General features: G+C 43.5%; 1 protein-coding gene across 1 annotated transcript in view; it reads right to left on the reverse strand.

The window, feature by feature from the left end:
• Window positions 1-12,748, reverse strand: part of NIN (ninein) — a gene marked incomplete in the record, with an annotated part of 1,258,852 nt that overhangs the window by 950,892 nt on the left and 295,212 nt on the right.

Here is a 12,748-nt window from a genome sequence, read left to right on the forward strand (position 1 = left end):
AATCTATGTTCAAGGTCCGTCTTGGCTTCCTCAAAATCAGTTCGGTTAGAACTGATGCGTTTAATCCTAAGGAACTGTGATTTGGGTATGTTCCAGATGGTGTGGTGTGGATGCATACTAGATGCATGTAGTAGTGTGTTGTATTGTGGATATTTCCTGTGAATTTTGGTACTCAATGTGCGATCATGGTTTCTGTAAACCGTTACATCCAGAAAATCGATCCTATGTAAATCAGAGGTTATGGTGAATTGTATACCTCAAATGTTGTCATTCAAGTATTCTACAAACTCTTGTAGGTATGTAGTATCAGCACGCCACACCATCCAACAGTCGTCCAAATATCTACGCCATATATCAATTTCCACTATATATATGTTATGTAGTGGATTATATACGACACATTCCTCAAGATATGCCATAAATAAATCGGCGTAGATGGGGGCAAAGGATGCGCCCACGGCAGTACCTTGGAGTTGCCAGTAGCATTCGCCTTGAAAGTAAAACACATTCTTATTCAGTACATGTTCCGCCATACAGATGATAAGGGTATTGAAACCAGGACAGTAAAGGTTTGTCTTATCTTACCAGAACTGTAAGGCCTGTAACCCCGCCCAATGGGGTATGCTGGTGTACAAGGATTTGACGTCCAACATACACATTAACCAATGAGGTTCCAACTGAGTATCCTGTATAATTTGTAAAAATTGTGTTGTATCTTGTATCCTGGCTCTAACTTGTTTCAGTAATGGTTTTTAGTTGTTCCGTCAAGAACACAGAAAGCGGTTCAGTAAGTGAGCCAATACCAGCAACAATAGATCTACCTGGTGGTTTGGAGTAGACTTATGGATTTTAGGAAGTAAATACAGAATTTGTTTTTGTGGGTCTGTCACTGTAAGATGTTGGGCTGTGTTAGAGGTAATAATACCTTCCTCAACTGCCAAATTAACAAATGAGTCTATGTCTTTTTTAAAATTCATAGTAGGATCATAACTCATATGCATATAACACTTCCTATCTGATAGTTGTTGTAGACCCTCATTAATGTAATAATTCATATTGAGAATCACCACTACTCCACCCTTGTCTGCTGGAAGAATCAGTATATTACGGTTATTTCTGAGTTCTGCCAATGCCATTTTTTCAGATTGAGTTATGTTTTCCCTCATTATGTGTGTTTCTACATGAGGGAAGTGTAAATCTCGTAGAACAGACTGTTGAAATATGGCCACGTGTTTATTCATTGGTGGTTGAAATTGGGATTTATGAAATCTGAAGTCAGTAGTTCTTTGAGAGGTAGATGAATCCTGTTCTGAAAAAAATATTTTCAAATTAAGATTACGACAAAATTTGATGACATATAATACAATACTGTATTCATCACACAGGAAGCTTGGTACAAATCCCAATCCTTTATTTAGTAATTGTTGTTCATGTGTTAAAATAATATCAGACAAATTCAGTACATTCTTAGATTGTGTTGCTATTGCCTGAATAGAGTTGTTATCAGCCCCTCCATTGATTCTGTACCAGTTCCTGCATCTATGTTTTCGACCACCCCTCCATTTACCCCTTTGTCTAAAGGGACATTTGAGTTTGACCTTTTTCGCCTGGGAGATTCATATGTTAGTGCATTTTCGCTGTCAGTGTAAGAGGACTCCTCCCCCGAGGTACTAGTGTAAGATTTATCTCGGTGTTTCAAAATAGATCTAGGTCTTTTCCTGGCTCTGCCTCTGGTTACTCCAAGGTTTGCATCATCAAATCTGACAGATCTATGAATATCAAAAGGGTTACCCCTCTTGTAGTCCATGATATCTCTATTAAATTTTTTAAGTTTTCTGTCCTTGGTTAATTTTTCAAATGTAGCTAATTCCTTGGACAGCCTAGCTACTGCACTATCATATGTAGGGAGTGAAACAAACTTTTTGCATTCTGCACTCATAGTTTTGACCTCAGAAATATTAAGATCAATAGCTCTCTCATAATATGCGGCCAGGATCTTAAAGTTCATGGAACCTTCCTGCAATGCTTGATTCCATTCAGTGGTTAGTCTCTCTTCAGATCTACTAACCATAGGTCGAAGTCTGATCCTAAGACCACGAGGTACCAAATTTTTATGAATATATGCTTGAAATAACCTTAGGTGCCAGATAATGGCCCTAAGGCTTTTTAATCCCTTGCCCAAATTTTGAAAGGCCAATTCACATTCATCTGTTATATTGGAACTAGTATTATTTAGGTTACTGCTTGAGACTTGTTCAACACCAAATACCCCAATATCATCTCGATCAGCACATAACCCATGGAGTATATTATCCAACTCCATATTTAGAATCAAATAAACAGAGAGGGTAATTGGTCAAACTGTCCAAGAATTAGGAATAGGATCCTATGATAATAGGACCCAATAAGGTGCCTAATTAAACATGACTTCCAGATGCAAAACTATAGAGTATAGAACCAGAAGCAGAGCATAGGGACACCAGAATTAATCATAAACAACACATAATGTCAATACCAAAAGGCATTGGGATCTTACACCAGTAAAAGGCTCAGTGGATGGAATGCCCCATTGTCAGATGCTTAAGATAATATATATAACAATTCTGAGACCAGAAAAAATATGGACTAATTGTGTTAACCCACACTGAATGTATGTTGGCCAAATATATAAGGTACACCATGAAAAAATAGCAAGCTGTGAACGTATATAATGATAGCTGGGTACTTGTAGTGCAACAAAACTATTACACATGTGGTCAAATTATCCTAGCTAGCATACAATACAAATATGTGTACCTATTCATATAAAGGTAGTCGAAGTATGCCACAAAGTAATTTTGACCCTGTAGACCTCTACATAAATATGATGTTAAAGACATTTAAGGCTTTTAAGCATAGTAAAGGAAAGTAGAGGTATGCCAAAAGAAGTTTGGGTGCAGGAGGGAGGGTAACCAGGACTGCAACAGTGAATACACTCCATCATCTACATTTATGTTAAGTGTACACACCTGTACTACGTTCTCCGTGTTTCACTGCTGCAGTCATTACATTTGGGTAGATTCCCAAAGCTATGGTTGGGAGGAGGAGTTTAGACAGCATTAGGGCCAGCTTTAAGGCCCTGCAAGACTGCAGTGGCAAAGTCAGCTCTGGATTTAGAGAAAATTGGCAAATGATAATCCTTGGTGAAAATATGTACAGAACTCCAGGTAGCTGCTTCTAGGATGTCCATGGTAGTAAGACCTCTGAGAAAGGCTGTAGAAGTAGATGCAGCCCTGGTGGAGTGAGGTCTGACCCCCTGGGGGATAGGTTTTCCATGGTGCTTATAGTAGAAATGAATGCAATGGCTTATCCATTTAGAAATTGTTTGTTTTGAAATTGCCTTCCCCTCTGCCCCTGCAGCAAATGCTACCAGCAGTTGTTCAGATTTTCTTTGAGGTTTAGTCCTGTCCAAGTAGAATCTAAGTTGTCTGTGCACATCCAAGGAATGCAGAATCCATTCCCCTTTGTTCTGAGGATTGGGAAAGAAGGTTGGCAAATGAACAGACTGATTAAGAGCCCCGCTGGATACCACCTTGGGCATGAAGGATGGATTGGTTCCGAGTGACACCCTCTCCGCATGAAAGATGATGAAAGGCTCCACTGCCTTAACGGCCTGTAATTCAGATACCCTTCTTGCTGAAGGGATTGCTAAAAGTAAAGCTGTTTTCCAAGAAAGAAATTTTAAGTCTGCAGTAGCATCTGGCTCGAAAGGAGGTAGAGTGAGTTTCTCCAAAACAAAGTTAAGGTCCCAGGCTGGGGTTGGAGCTCTCCTGGGTGGTCTCAAATGTTTGGCCCCTCTGAGGTACTGTTTGAGCAGTGAATGAGAGAAGAGGGGAGATTCTGTGTTATAAAGAGCTGAAATGGCTGAGGTGTGGATTTTAATGAAGGAAAAAGACAGGCCCTTGTGAAGCATCTCAGTTAAGCATTGTAAAATATGAGGTAAATTGGGCACTGCTGTGCTCATCCCTTGAGATTCGTTCCAGGCACAGAATCTTTTCCATTTTTCAGCATAAGATTTTCTAGTACTAGGCCTCCTTGCCTCTAAGATGACATACATCACAGGTTTGCTGAGAGATGGTAAGGGAGAGTTTAAGTAATTAGCCAGGCTGCAAGGTTCAGTGTTGGAAACTGAGGGTGCAGAATCTGGTTCTCCTGCTGAGACAGCAGGGAAGGAGTCTGAAGGAGGTGCCATGGAGATAACCATGACACACTGGGCAGGAGGGGGTACCAGTGTTGGCGCGGTCAGTCTGGAGCAATCAAAATCATCCTTTGTTTGTCCTGTTTGACTTTTAGCAGCACTTTGGAGAGCAGAGGCAGCGGGGGGAAGGCATAGACTGATAGGTTTTTCTAGCTGAAGGACAGAGCATCCACTTTCTAGGCTTGTTTGTGGGGTGTCCTTGTGCAAATTTGGCAAATTGATAGTTCTGGGGGAGGCAAACAGGTCTATATCTGGGTTCCCCCATTCGTTTGTCATGTTGAAAATCCTTGATTCCAGTTTCCACTTGTGTGGGTCCATGAGGTTTCTGCTTAGTCCGTCTGCCAGTGTATTTAATTTTCCTGTCAGGAATTGAGCTTGTAGGTGCACTTGGTAGCTCAAGGCTGTGTCCCACAATGCCATGGCTAGTCTGCAGAGGGGGTAGGAATGTGAACCCCCCCCCCTGCTTGTTTATGCACCACATAACCGTGGTGTTGTCCGTCTTTACCATTAGTTGTCCTGAAAGAATGTAGTCCTGGAAAGCTGTCAGAGCATTCTGTACAGCTAACATTTCTTTTTGACTGATATGCAGGTGCATTTGACTTGGGTTACATTTGCCCTGAATGCACTTCCCTGTCAGGTGAGCCACCATGCATAGTCTGATGCATCTGTTGTTAGGGTTTGGGCAGCAGGGGGTGGTGTAAAAGGTAGTCGCTTGTTTTGGTGGCAGGCCTCTGCCCACCCAAAGGAACTCTAGGCATAGGCAAGGTACGATAGGAATCATTGTTGCTAGGCTGTGAGAATGATGACTCCCATAGGCTTTTTAGATACCGCTGTAGTTTCCTCATATGCAGTCGTGCATATGGAATTAGAAGAATGCAGGAGGCCATGAACCCCAAGGCTTGCAGTATTTGCTTTGCAGATAGCAGGGTTTTTGTGGCCACTTGTGGCCACTTGTTTGAAGTAGGTTGTCAAATGAATTTGCTTTTCTGGTGTGAGGTAAGCCATCTGGGAAGTTGTATTCAAGCTTGCTCCCAGGAATGTAATTTGTTGACAAGGTACCAGTTGTGATTTCTTTTCATTTATGGTGTACCCCAGACAAGCTATAACCCTTTTTACAAACGCCAGACAATTCAAAAGTATGTCCTGGCTTTCTGCCTGAATTAGACAATCATCCAGGTAGGGGTATAGTTGAGTACTTCTTTGCCTGCAAAATGCAGTAACTGGAGCTAGGCACTTTGGGAATACCCTGGGCACAGTAGATAAGCCAAAGGGCAGTGCAGACAACTGCTAGTGCGTGTAGCCTGCTTTGAAGCATAGGTATCTTCTGCAAGATTCCCTGATTGGAATGTGCAGTTATGCTTCTTTTAAACCTAGTGTTGACAACCAGGCATCTTTGCCTAGCATAAAAAGTAATTGGGAAAGAGTCAGCATCTGGAATTTTGGAATCTCTAGAAAGGTGCTTAGAGTAGACAGGTCCAGGAGTGGATGCCAGGATTTGTCTTTTCTGGGTACCAGGAAAAGTCTTGAGTAGAAACCTTGTCCCTTTTCCTCTTCTGGTACCAGTTGAATAGCCCCCATGTTTAAGAGAGAAGGCACTTGTTTTTGAGCCTCTGCCCACTGATTTGGGGGTAGGTCCGGCCACCCACTTGGCGTTGGCAACATGTGGAAATGAAATCTGTATCCCTGGGACACTATTTAAAAACCCATTTGTCCTGGGAAATTCCCAGTGATTTGCATGAAGAGCAATCTTTCCCCCCAAAGGGGCAGTCAGAAGATAAGTGCTTGGAAATTCTAAAAGGAAGTCATTGAGACAGTTTACCATAGGGGGGTGTCTTGTTATTTCCAGACTTGGAAGTGGAGGCCCCCCACTGCTTAGTTCTGTGAGTCCCCAGGGATTGAAACCTGGGGTTTTTGCTGTGTCTGGGTTTGGCTTGAGAAGACCTGGAAGGGGCTGGAAAGGACCAATTATTAGAAGGCCAGTGCCTACTAAATCTAAGAGGCTGAACTTGTAAAAAATCTTTAACAGTTTGCATAGATTTAGCTTTATCTTCCGTCTTTTTAAGAACTTCTTCAGCCTTGTTGCCAAACAGGCGGTCCTGATGTAAAGGAGCATCCAACAATTTAGCTTTAACATGATCAGGCAAAGGTTGCTCCTTAAGCCAAGCATGCCTTCTAAGCACAGACCCAGTAAAGTACAGTTGTGTACCTACTATAAATGTAGATGTTTGAGTGTATTCACTGTTGCAGTCATTATGCTAGGGTTATCCTGCTGGCAGGCTACCCTCAGTCGGACAGAATTCCAAAGTCTGGGTCCGGCGTCGGTTGCTGTCTCCTCTTCCCTGACGTCAGTGCGCCAGGGGTATAAAAGATGCAGCCAACGCCATTTTCTTCAGTTTTTCTTGCCCCAGATGTCAGGTGCCCCAAATTGGTAGGCTGAAAAATATGCCAATAAGAAATGCATGCAGAAAAATAACATTTCCTTCATCTACAAGCAAATACACCAAAAAGGTTTTTTAGGACAGAGAAGTGCAGATAAGTCCCAGCAAAGAGAAGGGGTATGGTGGGTAGATAACCTAGACTGCAACAGTGAATACACACAAACATCTAAATTTATGGTAGATACACAACTGTACTATATTCATCGTGTTTCACTGTTGCAGTCATTACTCTTGGGTAGAATCCCAAAGCTGAGTATGGATGGCTGGGCTAAATAGGATTAGGAGAGGCTATGAGGCCCTGCAGAACTGCAGTGGTGAAGCCTGCTCTGGAGTAGAGAGGCAAGTGGTAGTGCTTTGTAAAGGTATGCACTGAACTCCAAGTTGCAGCCTCTAAGATATCTTTAGTTGGTACTCATCTCAGAAAGGCTGCTGAAGTGGCTGCTGCTCTGGTGGAATGAGGCCTAATGCCCTTAGGGACTGATTTGCCATGTTGAAAATAGCAGAAACGGATGCAATGGCCTATCCATTTTGAAATGGTCTGTTTTGAGATAGCCTTTCCTTGTGATCCTGCAGCATATGACACTAAAAGTTGCTCAGTCTTTCTGAGAGCATTAGTTCTGTCCAAGTAGAAGCGCAACTGCCTGTGTATGTTCAAAGAATGCAGAATTTTCTCACCTTTATTCTGTGGATTTGGGTAAAAGGTAGGCAAGTGAATGGTTTGGTTCAGGGCCACACTGGACACCACCTTAGGCATAAATGTAGTGTTTGTCCTCAGAGAAACCCTGTCTGGATGAAAAATGATGAAAGGCTCCACAGCCATGAGTGCTTGTAACTCCGAGACTCACCTTGTGGAGGTTATTGCTAGGAGCAGAGCTGTTTTCCAGGATAAGAATTTTATATCTGCTGTTGATGCTGGCTCGAAAGGAGGCAGTGTGAGTTTTTCCAAAACATAATTGAGGTCCCAAGCCGGAACTGGTGCTCTCCTTGGAGGCCTAATGTTTTTGGCCCCTCTGAGGCACTGCCTTATTAAAGGATGAGAAAAGATAGGTGGTTCTAATGGGCTGAAATGGCAGAGGCATGAATCTTAATTGATGAGAAAGAAGGGCCTTTGTTCAGCATCTCAGTTAGGTATTGTAAAATCTGAGGAATATTTGGTACAGACGTGTCACTGCCCTGTTCCTGGTTCCAAGCACAGAATATTTTCCATTTTTCTGCATAAGATTTTCTGGTACTGGGCCTCCTGGCCTCCAAGACAACATCCATAACAGCTTTTGAAAGAGGAGTGTTCTGAATGGCTAAATTATCCGCCATGCTGCCAGATTTAAGGTTCTGAGTTGGCTGTGCAGGATCTGATTGTTTTGTTGGGTCAGCAAGTGAGAAGTTTGAGGCAATATCCATGCTGGACCTTGAAACAAGCTCTTTAGGATTGGGTACCAGTGTTGGCGTGGCCAGTCTGGTGCAATCAGTATCATTTTTGGCTTCTCTTGTCTGACCTTTAGGAGTACTCTGGGAAGGAGAGGCAGTGGGGGAAAAGCATATGCTGTTAGATTTTTCCAGCTGAATGATAAGGCGTCGACTTTCAGTGCTTGCTTGTGATAAATCCTTGTGCAAAATCTCTGCAATTGACAGTTGTGAGGGGAGACAAATAGATCTATGTCTGGGCATCCCCACTTCCTTATTATGCTGAAGACTTGCGGATCCAGTTTCCATTTGTGGGGATCCATGAGGTTTCTGCTTAGATCGTCTGCCAGAGTACTTGTTTTTCCTGGCAGGAATTGTGCTTGCAGGTGAACTTAATAAGCCAATGCTGTGTCCCATAAGGTCATCGCTTGTCTGCAGAGGGGGTAGGAATGTGTACCTCCCTGCTTATTTACGTATCACATGACCATAGTGTTGTCTGTCTTTATCAGTAACTGTCCTGGATGAAGCAGGTCCTTGAAGGCTGTCAGGGCATTTTGAACAGCTAGCATCTCTTTTTGATTGATGTGAAGCTGCATCTGGTTTGCAGGCTATGTGCCCTGAATACATTTTCCTGCCAAATGGCCCCCCCCCCCCCCAGGAATAATCTGATGCATCCATTGTCAGTGTCTGTCTGGCTGTGGGTAAACTGAATGTCAGACCCTTGTTGTGGTGGCAGGCATCTGTCCACCATCGAAACTCCTGTTGTAGGCAGGGAATGAGTGCAATTACTGTCTCCAGGCTGAGACAATGCTGAGTCAAAACACTTTTCAGATACCATTGTAGTTTCCTCATATGCAGTCTGGCATATGGAATTAGTAGAATGCAGGATGCCATGAAACCCAAGGCCTGCAAGATTTTCCTTGCAGATAAGTGGGTTTTTGTTGCCAATTTCTTGAAGTAAGTAGTCAGTTGCTTTTGCTGGTCTGGCATGAGATAAGCCATTTGGGTAGTTGTATTTAAGCTTGCACCCAGGAATATTACCTCTTGAGAGGGCACTAGTTTTGATTTCTTTTGTTTACTGTGTACCGTAGGGCAATTAGTAATCTTTTTACAAACGCCAGATGCTTTAGAAGAGTGTCTTTGTTCTCTGCTTGAATTAGGCAGTCGTCCAAGTAGGGATATATTTGAATTCCTTTTTGTTTGAAAAATGCAACTACTGGTGCCAGGCATTTTGTGAAGACCCTGGGCACAGTAGATAAGCCAAAGGGCAATGCAGAGAATTGGTAATGCACTGAGCCAGCTATGAATCTGAGGTATCTTCTGCAAGATTGTCTGATTGGGACATGCAAGTATGCCTCTTTTAGGTCCAAAGTTACGAGCCAAGCCCTATTGCCCAGCATGGGCAGTAGCTGCTGTAGAGTCAACATCCTGAATTTTGGAACTTCCAGAAACGTATTTAGTATAGACAGGTCCAGTATTGGTCTCCAGGTTTTGTCCTTCGTGGGTACTAGGAAAAGTCTGGAGTAAAATCCTTGCCCCTGCTCTTGTCGTGGTACTTGCTGAATGGCCCGCATGTTTATGAGGGCTGTAATTTGTTTTTGTGCCTCTGCCCATTGATTGTGTGGCATGCCCTTTGACCTTGGTAGAGTGTGAAAATGGAACCTGTAGCTTCGGGACACTATGTTCAGGACCCATTTGTATTGGGTAATCATTTGCCAATTTGATGAAAAAAGTGCTAGTTTTCCCCCTATGGGGGCTGACAAAAGAAAACTGCTTGGAACTGGTAGAGGAAAGTCATTTTCCTGTAAGGCAGTGATTTGTCTTCTCCGCTTTTGGAGGTAGGAGCACCCCCATTGTTTGGGCCTGTATGAGCCTTGGGGTGGAGATCTGCCTCTGGGATGCCTGTATCTGCCTCTTTGTGGTCTGTCTGACACGGGAAAGGACCAATTTTTAGAAGGCCAATTCCTGCTAAACCTGGGTGGCTGCACCTGTAAGAAATCCTCGACTGTCTGCATGGATTTTGCTTTATCCTCAATTTTTTTTCAACACCTCTTCTGCTTTAGTAGCAAACAAAGTATCATGCTGCAATGGTGCATCTAATAATTTTGCTTTAACATAATCAGGCAGATTCTATTCCTTTAACCAAGCATGCCTTCTAATAACAGAAACTGTAACAGCGGCCCTGCAAGAGGCCTCCAGTGAATCATAACCACATTGCAAAGTATGTTTTCCCACTTGTTCAGTTGCATGCAATAAATCCTGCAATTCCTTGTTCTCTGAGCATTCAGTATTTGTCAACATTTTCTGTTTAAGCAGTGACATTAAATATTGCTGATATTTAAGCATATGAAACTGACAATTTACAGCCCTTACAGCCATGGTAGCAGAGGTGTAGACTTTTTCCCCCATCTGTCTAGAGCCCCTATCAGAGGGGACAGTTTTTTTTTGCAGTGGAAGCTTTAACCCCCTTGGGACCCTGAGATATAGTTTCTGGGTCAGCAGCGGGGTTTTTATATAAGAATTTATGAGAATCCGGGACCCTGTAGTTTCTTGTCTGGCTTAGCAGGTGCAGGGGGGGTAGAGAGTCAGGGGACAGGCCGAACTCTGAAAATACATAATCTACAATGTCTAGAACAGGTGGAATAGCATGGGGTCTGTGCTGAGGAAGTAGCAGAAAGTCGCTTAGCCTTTTCTTAGATTCAGAGTAATCTTGGCTCTCCCAGTGGAAATGCTCCCTCATAGTATGCAGGGTTTCCCCAAAAGAATAATCCTCAGGAGGAGAGGCTGAAGAAATGGATTCTTCAGCATCAGAATCCTCATAGGGAAGCATGGAGTAATCCTGTTCAGAAGAGGAATTAGAGGAAATAGAAGAATCATACTCTGTCTCTTGCCTACGCCTGTTATCAGGAGGGGGATGGGAGCCCCTGATCAAAGTAATTAGGTCTTCGGCCATTTTGAGCATCTGTTTTTTAGGCATGGAAGTCTGAGTAGGAGAATGCTGTACTTGTTTCTTTATCTTTAGAGCTGCTTTAGTCTTTGAAGCTGAAGATGGCTTAATATATAGTTGTGTAGGTCTGAAGACACCCTCAGAAGCCGATGCCTGCTCAGCGGCTCCAGAACAATCTGAGGGAATGATTTCCGAGTGTCCAATACCTTGAGTATCCAGAGGCCCAGTCGGCTCCACGTGGGAGTCTGTAGCGGCCTGTGGCTCTGAGGTAGCAGGCGCCAGGGGCTGTGAAAGCACCTCACTGAGAACCGGCGACTGGCCTAGTAGAGGCTTTGTCATCGGTTTTGGACCTCGGATGCCTATCCTTGTCCTTGCGTTTTTTGTAAACTCCGGTTGTCGGCTGTTCCGACGGCATTATATAATTAAATCTTCGGCCAAATTAATGAAATGCAAAATCAAACCGACGCTTGACAGTGCATTGGTTAAATCTAGCACAAAACCGACAGCTAGCAACGTTGTGATCAGGGCCTAGGCAAGGAATACAGTAAGAGTGAAAATCCTTATGAGGTATTTCCTTCCCACAAGAAATACAATTGTCAACTTTTTCTGACATCGGTCTGGAGCAAGAAAAAAGTTTCCCCAACGGGGTACTTAGCTTTAATGAAGACTTCGGTTGTGAAATTCGGATTTGAAAATCTCAGGAGTCGGCCGACCAGCACTTGCGAACTGCTTTTGCTTCGGACACCGCACGGCAAGAAAGACTGAAGAAAATGGTGTCGGCTGCATCTACCCCTAATTAGAGTTATTAGATCTTCAGCCATTTTTATCATTTGCTTTTTAGGCATAGAGGCCTGAGCATGTGGCCTGAGCATCATTTTTTTAGACATGGATCGAGATTTAGGCCTTAGTAATGAAGGAGGCATCGACTTAATATACAAGTCCGTTGGCCTGAATACACTCTCTGAAGCCAGTGCCTGCACAGCAGCTCCAGACCCATCTAACATCCACGGGTTCCATAGTTGAAGTATCTTGCGGCATACCGGACTCTGAATGGGTCTCAGTAGAAGCCTGCGAATCAGAAGTAGCAGGTATCGGGGCTGCGAAAGCACCTCACTGAGTACCGGCGAACTGGCGACTGGCTCAGAAGAGTCATCGTCAATTTTGGACCTCAGCGGCCTGTGTCTGCCTTTATCTTTTCATTTATTTTGGAATCCCGGTAGTCAGATGGCTAACCGACGACATTCCTGGATAAATAAACCAAGAACTGAAATATTTAGAGGCAAAAATATACAGACGACGGATAGTGCTCTGATTAAATAAACCACAAAACCGACAACAAGGTACGTCATGGTCAGGGCCTAGGCAAGGAATACAGTATGAATGAAAATCTTTATGAGGTACTTGCTTTCCACAAGTAATGCAATTATTAACTTTTACTAACACCGGTAAGGAGCAAGTAAGTGTTTCCCCAACGGGGTACTTAGCTTTTAGTTGAAGACTTCGGTTCTGAAACTCAAAAACAAATGTTTCAGGAGTCGGCCGACCGGCATTTGTGAACTGCTTCTGCTTTGGGCACCGCACGGCAAGAAAGACTGATGTAATGGCGTTGGCTGCATGTTTTATACCCCTGACAACCTGACTTCATGGAAGAAGGGACAGCAACCGACGCAAGACCCAAGACTTTGTTAATCAGGCCGACTGAGGGCAACCTGCAAGCAGATTACC

This window comes from Protopterus annectens, chromosome 6.part0 (assembly GCF_019279795.1).
Source record: "Protopterus annectens isolate FY-2018-M chromosome 6.part0, PAN1.0, whole genome shotgun sequence".
Classification (NCBI taxonomy): Eukaryota; Metazoa; Chordata; order Ceratodontiformes; family Protopteridae; genus Protopterus; species Protopterus annectens.